The sequence below is a fragment of the Capricornis sumatraensis genome, chromosome 14, assembly GCF_032405125.1.
Source record: "Capricornis sumatraensis isolate serow.1 chromosome 14, serow.2, whole genome shotgun sequence".
Taxonomy (NCBI): Eukaryota; Metazoa; Chordata; class Mammalia; order Artiodactyla; family Bovidae; genus Capricornis; species Capricornis sumatraensis.
In genome coordinates, this window is record NC_091082.1 from 20,994,383 (window position 1) to 21,005,783 (window position 11,401).

Sequence of the window (11,401 nt, forward strand, 5' to 3'; positions counted from 1 at the left end):
TAAAGGGGAAAGCAGTAGACTATAAATTTAGCCAAATAGGAAGTACAGATAAAACTCTGTCTTTATTTTTATGCCTCAAAATTATATAGTCAATGCTGAAGCAGCTAAGCTATTCCAATAGCATGCATGCACTTTATGAAAAGCTGTTCAGAATTATGCACTGCAGAACACTTAGTCCCGTAGTGATTCAGCTGAATGCTTAGGTTCTAAACTGTTAAAAAATGTCTTCGGCTTAAACTTCTATTTTGATGGTAAAAGGGAAAAGTAGTAGATAATAGTATGATTAAAAATTACGAATTATTGACTACCAAAGATTAAAAACAGTATTTTTCTCCCCCCAAAGCTATTATTAAATTTATAGTGAAGTAAGTGAGTGAGATTCTCTACAGAATTAGCAGGAATTTGGACTAAACCACTCGTTGCATTTCAGTACAGTTTTATATGGATCCATGTACATGCAGCAAGGTTTTATAATAGCTTCAGAATTGGACAGGTCTAGATTACTTTATGTGAAATACAACAAAGGTGATACATTTATTTTCTTAAACTGCTGCCAGAGGTGGGGGAGTGGCTTCAGATATTTTGTTATTTGAAAAAAAGTAGGGGAAATTCATGGGAATTCATGAGGTAAATAAGATAGAAAACATATCAAGTTAGAACTGTGTGCTGAACCAAATACAGGGAGCATGTACAAAGTTAGTGAACACCAGAAACTAACATAAGTAAATGGAAAATCTCTGAAGATGGAGTTGAAAAATGCATGGAAATTTTATATTCCATAGGAGAGTATCAATAAAATATCAATCAATCAAAAGAGTGGGTTCCCAGGTGGATGATACAGGAACAGGGCCAGCTTCAGTTACACAGGCCACATGTCTTGAAAGTCCTTGAGCTTTCTTTAATGCTTTGATAGTTTTGTCTTGGAAGTCTTTATTTTGGGACAAGGGGCCCCTTATTTCATTTAGCACTGACCTGTCAGTTATGTGGCTGGTTCTACAGATGTGTATGTTTGATGGTGGTAGAGGGGCAATTTCTGGTTTGGCCAGTTCAGTTCAGTAGCTCAGTCCTGTGACTTTTTGCGACCCCATAGACTGCTGCATGCTAGGCCTCCCTGTCCATCACCAACTTCCGAAATTTACTCAAACTCATGTCCATTTAATCGGTGATCCCATCCAACCATCTCATCCTCTGTTGTCCCCTTCTCCTCCTGCCTTCAATCTTTCCCAGCATCAGAATCTTTAAAAATGAGTCAGCTCTTCCCATCAGGTGGCCAAAGTATTGGAGTTTCAGCTTCAGCATCAGTCCTTCCAATGTATATTCAGGACTGATTTTCTTTAGGATGGACTGGTTGGATCTCCTTGCAGTTGAAGGGACTCTCAAGAGTCTTCTCCAACACTGCAGTTCAAAAGCATCAATTCTTTGGTGCTCAGGTTTCTTTATAGTCCAACTCTCATATCCATACATGACTACTGGTAAAACTATAGCTTTGACTACCGAACCTTTGCTGGCAAAGTAATGTCTCTGCTTTATAATATGCTTTCTAGGTTGGTCATTGGAGAAGGCAATGGCACCCCACTCCAGTACTCTTGCCTGGAAAATCCCATGGATGGAGGAGCCTGGTAGGCTGCAGTCCATGAGGTCACTAAGAGTTGGACATGACTGAGTGACTTCACTTTGACTTTTTACTTTCATGCATTGGAAAAGGAAATGGCAACCCACTCCAGTATTCTTGCCTGGAGAATCCCAGGGACGGGGGAGCCTGGTGGGCTGCCGTCTATGGGGTTGCACACAGTCGGACACGACTGTAGTGACTTAGCAGCAGTAGCAGCAGCAGCAGGTTGGTCATAACTTCCAAGAAGTAAGTGTCTTTTAATTTCATGGCACTGAAAAGTCAGAAAATCACCATCTACAGTGATTTTGGAGCCCCCCAAAATAAAGTCTGACACTGTTTCCACTGTTTCCCAGTCTATTTGCCATGAAGTGATGGGATCAGATGCCATGATCTTAGTTTTCTGAATGTTGAGTTTTAAGGCATCTCTTTCTGTCTCTTCTTTCACTTTCATTAAGAGGCTCTTTAGTTCTTCTTCCCTTTTGCTGTAAGGAAGAGTGGTGTCATCTGCATATCTGAGGTTATTGATATTTCTCCTGGCAATCTTGATTCCAGCTTGTGCTTCATCTAGCCCAGTGTTTCTCATGATGTCCCCTGCATATAAGTTAAATAAGCAGGGTGACAATATACAGCCTTGACGTACTTCTTTCACGATTTGGGACCAGTCTGTTGTTCCATGTCTTGTTCTAGCTGTTCCTTCCTGACCTGCATACAGATTTCTCAGGAGGCAGGTCAGGTGGTTTGGGATTCCCATCTCTTGAAGAATTTTCCACAGTTTGTCATGATCCACACAGTCAAATGCTTTGGCATCGTCAATAAAGCAGAAATAGCTGTTTTTTTCTGAAACTCTCTTGTTTTTTCAATGATCCAACAGGTGTTGGCAATTTGATCTCTGGTTCCTCTGCCCTTTCTAAATCCAGCTTGAACATCTGGAAGTTCACAGTTCATGTACTGTTGAAGCCTGGCTTGAAAAATTTTGAGCATTACTTTAATAGAAAGTGAGGTGAATGCAATTGTGTGGTAGTTTGAGCATTGTTTGGCATTGTCTTTCTTTGCAGGATTGGAAAGAAAACTGACCTTTTCTAGTCCTGAGGCCACTACTGAGTTTTCCAAATTTGCTGGTGTATTGAGTGCAGCAATTTCACAGCATCGTCTTTTAGGATTTGTAATAGTTCCACTGGAATTCCATCACCTCCACTAGCTTTGTTCTTAGTGAGGCTTCCCAAGGCCCATTTGACTTTGCATTCCAGGATATCTGTCTCTAGGTGAGTGATCACTCCATCGTGATTATCTGGGTCATGAAGATTTTTTTTTGTATAGTTCTTCTGTGTATTCTTGCCACCTCTTCTTACTATCTTCTGCTGCTTTTAGGTCTATACCATTTCTATCCTATATTGTTCCCATCTTTTCATGAAACGTTCCCTTCATATCTCTAATTTTCTTGAAGATATATCTAGTCTTTCCCATTCTATTATTTTCCTCTATTACTTTGCACTGATCACTGAGGAAGGCTTTCTTATCTCTCCTTACTATTCTTTGGAACTCTGCATTCAAATGGGTATGTGTTTCCTTTTCTGCTTTGCTTTTTGCTTTTCACAGCTGTTTGCCAGGCCTCCTCAGACAGCCATTTTGGTTTTTTTTTTGCATTTCTTTTTCTTGGGGATTGTCTTGATCCCTGTTTCCTGTACAATGTATGAACCTCTGTCCATAGTTCTGGCTTTCCTGTTTACTGTATGATAATTTTAGACAAATGATTTTACTCCTCTGATTATTAGTTACCTTATCTCTCAAACAGGAATAAGCTGCTGGTGTATCCAGGCTTCTCAGGGGGTGCTAGTGGTAAAGAATCTGCCTGCAAATGCGGGAGATGTAAGAGATTTGGGTTCTATCCCTGGTTTGGGAAGATCCCCAGGAGAAGGGCATGACAGTCCACTCCAGTATTCTTGCCTGCAGAATCCCATGGACAGAGGATCCTGAGAGGTCCCAGTCCATAGGGTCACACAGAGTTGGACTTGCCTGGAACGACTTTTTTCGCATGCATGATGGTGTATCTCATTGAGTACTTACACAGTGATTATATATTGTACAGATACATGAATATAATTTTAAGGTATGAAGGGGAAACAAAGCCTTGCAACAAAATAGGAGGCTGTTTTGTTTTGTTTTGTTTCGTTTTTTGAGAATTATGGGTGCTGAGAGATTTCCAGTTTGGGCATGGATAAGAGACTTTTCCAGAGAAGGCAGTGGCACCCCACTCCAGTACTCTTGCCTGGAAAATCCCATGGGCAGCGGAGCCTGGTAGGCTGCAGTCCATGGGGTCGCTAAGAGTCGGACACGCCTGAGCGACTTCACTTTCACTGTTCACTTTCATGCATTGGAGAAGGAAATGGCAACCCACTCCAGTATTCTTGCCTGGAGAATCCCAGGGACAGGGGAGCCTGGTGGGCTGCCATCTATGGGGTCATACAGAGTCGGACACGACTGAAGCGACTTAGCAGCAGCAGCAGCAGCAAGAGACTTTCCAGAGTAAGAGTGTCTATTATCTAAGAGGATCAATTACCTTAAGCAGTTCATTCCTATAAGGCTTCACTAAATTTGTCATACATGTACATAAGCTGCTGCAAATGGTTTTTAGGAAAATCAGTTAAATGATTTCCACACATAGATTGGCATGTATTAAGAGTTGTAGAACAAAAATGAATTCAAGAATAGGGTGGATAAAATAACATGTGGCACCATTGAACAGTAAGAACCCAAGACCTTGTGTATTTAGGGAAACCATGAAGAAATTAGACTTTTCTACAAAACATGAATTAAATGGCTTTTGCCAACTTTTATTAAAATACTAAAATACAATGGAAACAATGCATGACTGATTTACAATGTTTCAAGTAAATGCCAAAGTTGTAATATGCCTACTATTGTGCCACATTCTCATATACATAAAACAGTTGAAAGTTATTGTAGGTGCTGATTTCTAAATATTTTGTATAACAATGTAATAAAAATAAATAAGTTTTAATTGGTGAGAAAAATATTAAAATAGAAGAAATAATGGTATTTTCAGGGCTCTCGATGTTTGAGATATTATAATATTCTTAAAATTTCATCCTTAATTCTTTGAGTTCAAAGGAGTTATTTGAGATTTATGTTTAAGAAGTCTACTTACATAGGTATTAGATTTTTAAATAAATTCAGATTAGTTTATTTCAATATTGTTTATAGGAATAATCTAAATAAGGACAACCATTTTCTATCATTTTAAATCATTCCTATTAATATCAAATTAAGATATTTAACTTTTACCTATATTTTATACTACAGAGTTTGAAACCAGAAACCACCTATGCAATATAATTAAATCATGGACCAGAATACCTGGTGCTGTGCCATGTTCAGTTACTTCAGCTGTGTCTGACTCTGCCACCTATGGACTGTAGCCCGCCAGACTCCTCTGTCCATGGGATTCTCCAGGCAAGAATACTGGAGTGGGTTGCTGTGCCCTCTAGGGGATCTTCCCAACCTCAGAATCAAACCCACATCTCTGGCATCTCCTGCATTTACAGGCAGGTTCTTCACCCACTGAGCCAACTGGGAAGCCCAGAATTACCTGGAGGTTTTGTTAAAATATTGCTGAGCTCCGGCTTCAGAGCTTTGGAATCTTTAGGTCTAGGGTGACCTATAAATTTTGCTTTTCTAACATGTTTCTTAATGATACTGATATTACTAGCCCAGGAATTACATTTTTAGAAACTCTGCTTGTCAACATTGGTCATTGAGGAAAGCAAATTAAAACCACAATGAAACACTATTTTCACTGTCTAGAATGGCTAAAATGAAAGACTGATGTGGTTGTTGGTGTTGTGGAGCAACTGGGACAGTTCTCCACCATTGTTGGGGTATAACGTAGTAAATTCCTTTGGAAAACTATTTGGAAATTTATTTAGCTAAATATTCACCTATCTGTGCTCAATAATTTCATTCATTTTTATTTTACCCAAGTGAATGTTGAGTATAAGCCCACAAAATGGCTTATTTAAGAATGTTTAGACCAGCTTTGTTCATAACAGCCCCAAACTGGAAATTTGTCAGAAGTCCACCAAGAAGTGAATGGGCAGATCATAGTATACTTATCCTCAATTACAGAAAGAATGAACTGCTGATACACACAGAACAAAGATGATTTTTAAAAATGTGAAAGTTGATGAAAGAATCCAGACATCATGAAGTATATACTACATACACCTTGTTCAAGAATAAGCAAAGTTAATCTGTGGTTATGGAAATGAGTGAGTTGCCCACAGAGCAGGTTGATTGAATGGAAAGTGGTACATAGGTTGTGAAATCTAAGATTATGGAAATATACTATATATTGATTGTGGTGTTGATTACTAGTATATACATTTATCAGATCTCTCTGCAATTTAAAATCACCCAGGGAGCTTACAAAATACGGAAGTTGAATACTGCTGTTGAAAAATTAATCAAAATCCAAAGTCTGAGAATTGGTACCTTTCAAGTGTCCATCCTTTCCTGCAAAATGTACTGAATCAGAGACATGCTATAGCATCATGGGCTTTGAATGTTGATCTAACATCAGATCTCTTTTTCCTCTGTTCTGTGTTTATGCATTTCTTCTTTCTCTCTTTGACTTCTGCCATTCTCCATATTTGCTGATCATTATTTGCTTCGGTTATAGCTTTTGCAGACCTGAAAAGTTTTTACCTATTTCTTCATGACTAATTTTGAGTCTTTCTACCTGCTGATCTTATCCAACCAAGTCTGTCTAACTGGAATTATTGAAGGGGTACAACTAGTGTTTTCCTGATTTGGCACCTGCTGATGCTATACAAAATATGTTCTTTGAATATAAAACTGTCTGGAACACCACCGTGAAATATTTCATTTGGGCCTCTGATTATATTTAACCCATGTTCCTTGAACACCAAAAATAATGTAGAGAAAAAGTATCTCAGTCATTATGCTGAAAATATGTTTGAGAAATTAAAGAGAGATAGTTTTCTGCTTCTAACTCAGAACATGCTTCCAAATCAGTTTTAAAATCACCTGCCAATGCTCATTAAGCCAAAACAGTATTTGAAAGAGTCGTTTGAGTGGAATAGTGGGTTGAGGTGCCAAGTATATTCTTTTTAATACTGTTTAGGATATTTACACCATAACTGCTTTAGGAGCTATATATATTTTTTATAGCTGCATTGGTTCTATGAGTTTGCCAAACCCTCCTCTTATCTCTTATTTTTTTAAACAGGTACTTTGTATCCTAGCCTTCCATTGTATGCATGATTTGAATATGATCACTGAATTAAATAAGAATAGTTTTTCTTTGATGGTACTATAACTCAGGAGGAGGAATTCCAGATTGTGGTGGGAAGGGGGTTACCTGTGTCTCCTGGGAGTGGAAATGAATACAGTATGTAACTGCCAACATTCGAACAGTTTTCCTTTCACTCACAGCAGTGCAGGCATAGACATCTTAAAGTAATTATGTGAATTTACAAGTATCCACTCTTAATTTAATGTCAACAGTTGATAAAATTGAGTTAATACTGAGATGCAATCTGTTTGGATGATTTCCCACCTGCTTGGGAACCAAAAGGCCATAAGGAGTGGAATGAGACAAGAAGTTTGTTTGCCGTCTCCACGTGTCCTTCTCTTCATTGTCTTTGCCACCTAAAACAAATCTGATTTATTCAGGTTTAAATCTGCATTCCTAGGACTATTTACATTGGGAAAATATAATTTGCATGTCACCATCTGTGAAGAAAGATTATTAAACAATAAAGGATTAAGAGATAAACAGCAAAGCCTTGTAGCAATGCATTGAGTCCAAAATTTAAATGCTGAGAATCTAAAAGATTTGTTTAAGGGCTTTTGAATTGTTTTAGGTTGCTGACTCTGTTCTTGAAATAGAAAAAAAGTATAAAAATATGCAAAAAATGCTTTGCTGTAAGATTACCAAATCTAGTAGGAGTTTAACTTAGTTTAAAATTAGTATGGCTCTATTTAAAATGATGGTTTATGTTTTGCTGATTTGGTTTCTACCCTCACTTTAATAATCCAAATATTATAAATTTATTACATTTTATACGGGACAATTTGCAGCATTCATAATCCTTGAAAAGAAACGGTATCTCAGTTAACATTTATCCTTAAGGCCAATAATTTCTCTCTAGCTAATATTTAAAGTTGAAACAGTAAACATGAAGGTCATTAATTTTGTTTCTTTTTAAATTTCTGTTCTCAAGGCTAATAATTTGCTTGCCTGAACATGTTTCACTTCCAAGAAAACCATTTTTTTGAGAAAAAAGAAATGTTTTTATGCCTCACACATGTATTGGTATCTGTTGGTAATCTATTACTCACCTCCAAGGTAACTATCTTAGGTAAGCTTTCCTGAGATGGTATTTACAGGCAAAGCATAGTGAGGCTTTTAGAGGTACAAAATCTTAATTTGTCATCAGAGTCTGTGAATAGAGAGCTATTGGCTCTAAACAGAATATGAATTCAGACTTTGTGAATAAACTCAGTAAAAATCATGCTCTGTAATGGAAATTGATGAAAAGAACATAAATTGAGCAAGATAAAAATAAGAACAAGAGGCCACTTGTTAAATGCTAGGTTTATGCAGAGAAAGTCTGTCAGTTCTCAAAAATTAATCAAAATGTAGTTGATGATCTACAAAATATCAGAACACATCAATGATGTGAGGTTGAAGTTATGCAAGAGTTTAGAAAAGAAGGAGAATAAAAGTATGAGAATCTACCCATATGTATTCTTTAAACTGAGGTGCAGCTCCTTTTGTTAATCACCACTCAGCAATGTAGAAACATCCTTAAAACAGGGAAGGTTAATTCATCAAACTAATGTCCTTTTTTACTTATATTGTCCTACAAGATAAAACCCATTAATTCTGATTCTATGGTTGACAAAATATTTTCTGATCTAATTTTATCTCCTGATTTTACAATCACTAAACAAAAAGCGGGTACTCTGTATTTCAGACAGATGTACTCTTCCCTTATCCCACTAGAAACTCTGAGTCTTTTGGAGCCTACAGTAAACACTGCACTTGTGTTCACCAAGAACTCTTTCTTAAAGCATGGAATTTATTTTTAAGCCAAACAAGCAAACAAACAAACACCCCACAAAACCCCCCAAAGAGTCCACAGGGTTAAACTATGAAAAATGTCAGCTTCTCTGAAGAAAAGAAAGATAAACTACAGTGTTGATATTTTGTGCTTCACAGCTAGTCTTACAAATATTGCTTCTTGTGCCATCAGTCCCAGGGAGACGACCAAAAAGTATTAGTGGAACATTTCGTTCTGAGTTTTAAATTAATCTACTTTAGGAGATGAGCTTCCCAGGTGGTCTTGAGACAGAAATTGCTAGGCTGTCAGTGTAGGACTCTGAGACCTCAATCTTTTTATCAATAAACATCTCACTCCATTAATCTAGAGCTATACCCTTTGTTACTGACTTTCAGGGGAATGCATCCTTGGTCTGGTAGATCATAAAACACCCAGATCTAGGACAGGATAACCATTAACTCCTGGCCCTCTTATCTAAAAGCAAAACAACTTAGAGACCATCAACTTTTGGCCCATATCTGGTCCTTTGTAAAATGGCCAGGGCATCATAAGATCCAGTCACAGGGTAATGACTCAACATCTGAGGAAACTTAGAAACTGGGGATCAAAAGAAGCCATAAAATTGTCAAGTTAAATATTTTAAACTGATTGGTTAGAAATAAAATATATCAAGGAAAGGAGCCAACCAAAAATGTACAGATCAACCCTAGTAATGATGTAAAGTGCTATAAGTCCCACCTTTTCAGAGACACTTCACCTTGTCTCAGTATCTATGCTGAGAGCTTTGTACTATTTTTTTTTTTTCTCAATGCTATTCTCCCAAATCATCCCACCCTCTCACTCTCCCACAGAGTCCAAAAGTCTGTTCTGTACATCTGTGTCTCTTTTGCTGTCTCGCATGCAGGGTTATCCTTACCATCTTTCTAAATTCCACATATATGTGTTAGTATACTGTATTGGTGTTTTTCTTTCTGGCTTACTTCACTCTGTATAATCGGCTCCAGTTTCATCCATCTCATTAGAACTGATTCAAATATATTCTTTTTAATGGATGAGTAATACTCCATTGTATATATGTACCACAGCTTTCTTATCCATTCGTCTGCTGATGGACATCTAGGTTGCTTCCATGTCCTGGCTATTATAAACAGTGCTGCGATGAACATTGGTCTTTCAGTTCTGGTTTCCTCGGTGAGTATGCACAGCAGTGGGGTTGCTGGGTCATAAGGCAGTTCTATTTCCAGGTTTTTAAGGAATCTCCACACTGTTCTCCCCAGTGGCTGTACTAGTTTGCATTCCTACCAACAGTGTAGGAGGGTTCCCTTTTCTCCACACCCTCTCCAGCATTTATTGCTTGTAGACTTTTGGATAGCAGCCATTCTGACTGGTGTGAAATGGTACCTCATTGTGGTTTTGATTTGCATTTCCCTGATAATGAGTGATGTTGAGCATCTTTTCATGTGTTTGTTAGCCATCTGTATGTCTTCTTTGGAGAAATGTGTATTTAGTTCTTTGGCCCATTTTTTGATTGGGTCGTTTATTTTTCTGGAATTGAGCTGCATGAGTTGCTTGTATATTTTAGAGATTAGTTGTTTGTCAGTTGCTTCATTTGCTATTATTTTCTCCCATTCAGAAGGCTGTCTTTTCACCTTGCTTATAGTTTCCTTTGTTGTGCAGAAGCTTTTAAGTTTAATTAGGTCCCATTTGTTTATTTTTGCTTTTATTTCCAGTATTCTGGGAGGTGGGTCACAAAGGATCCTGCTGTGATTTATGTTGGAGAGTGTTTTGCCTATGTTCTCCTCTAGGAGTTTTATAGTTTTTGGTCTTATGTTTAGATCTTTAATCCATTTTGAGTTTATTTTTCTGTATGGTGTTAGAAAGTGTTCTAGTTTCATTCTTTTACAAGTGGTTGACCAGTTTTCCCAGCACCACTTGTTAAAGAGATTGTCTTTAATCCATTGTATAGTCTTGCCTCCTTTGTCAAAGATAAGGTGTCCATAGGTGTGTGGATTTATCTCTGGACTTTCTATTTTGTTCCATTGATCTATATTTCTGTCTTTGTGCCAGTACCATACTGTCTTGATGACTGTGGCTTTGTAGTAGAGCCTGAAGTCAGGCCAGTTGATTCCTCCAGTTCCATTCTTCTTTCTCAAGATTGCGTTGGCTATTCGAGGTTTTTTGTATTTCCATACAAATTGTGAAATTATTTGTTCCAGCTCTGTGAAAAATACTGCTGGTAGCTTGATAGGGATTGAATCTGTAGACTGCTTTGGGTAGTATACTTATTTTCACTATGTTGATTCTTCTGATCCATGAACATGGTATATTTCTCCATCTATTAGTGTCCTCTTTGATTTATTTTACCAGTGTTTTATAGTTTTCTATATATAGGTCTTTAGTTTCTTTAGGTAGATATATTCCTAAGTATTTTATTCTTTTCGTTGCAATGGTGAATGGAATTGCTTCCTTAATTTCTTTTTCTACTTTCTCATTATTAGTGTATAGGAATGCAAGGGATTTCTGTGTGTTGATTTTATATCCTGCAACTTTACTATATTCATTGATTAGCTCTAGTAATTTTCTGTACTATTCTTTAAAATAAATCTTATTTACTTGCTACTGTGGGTGTTTGTGTGTTCATGAAGTTCATTCTTCGGCTCCACAAACAAGAACTTAGATTCTC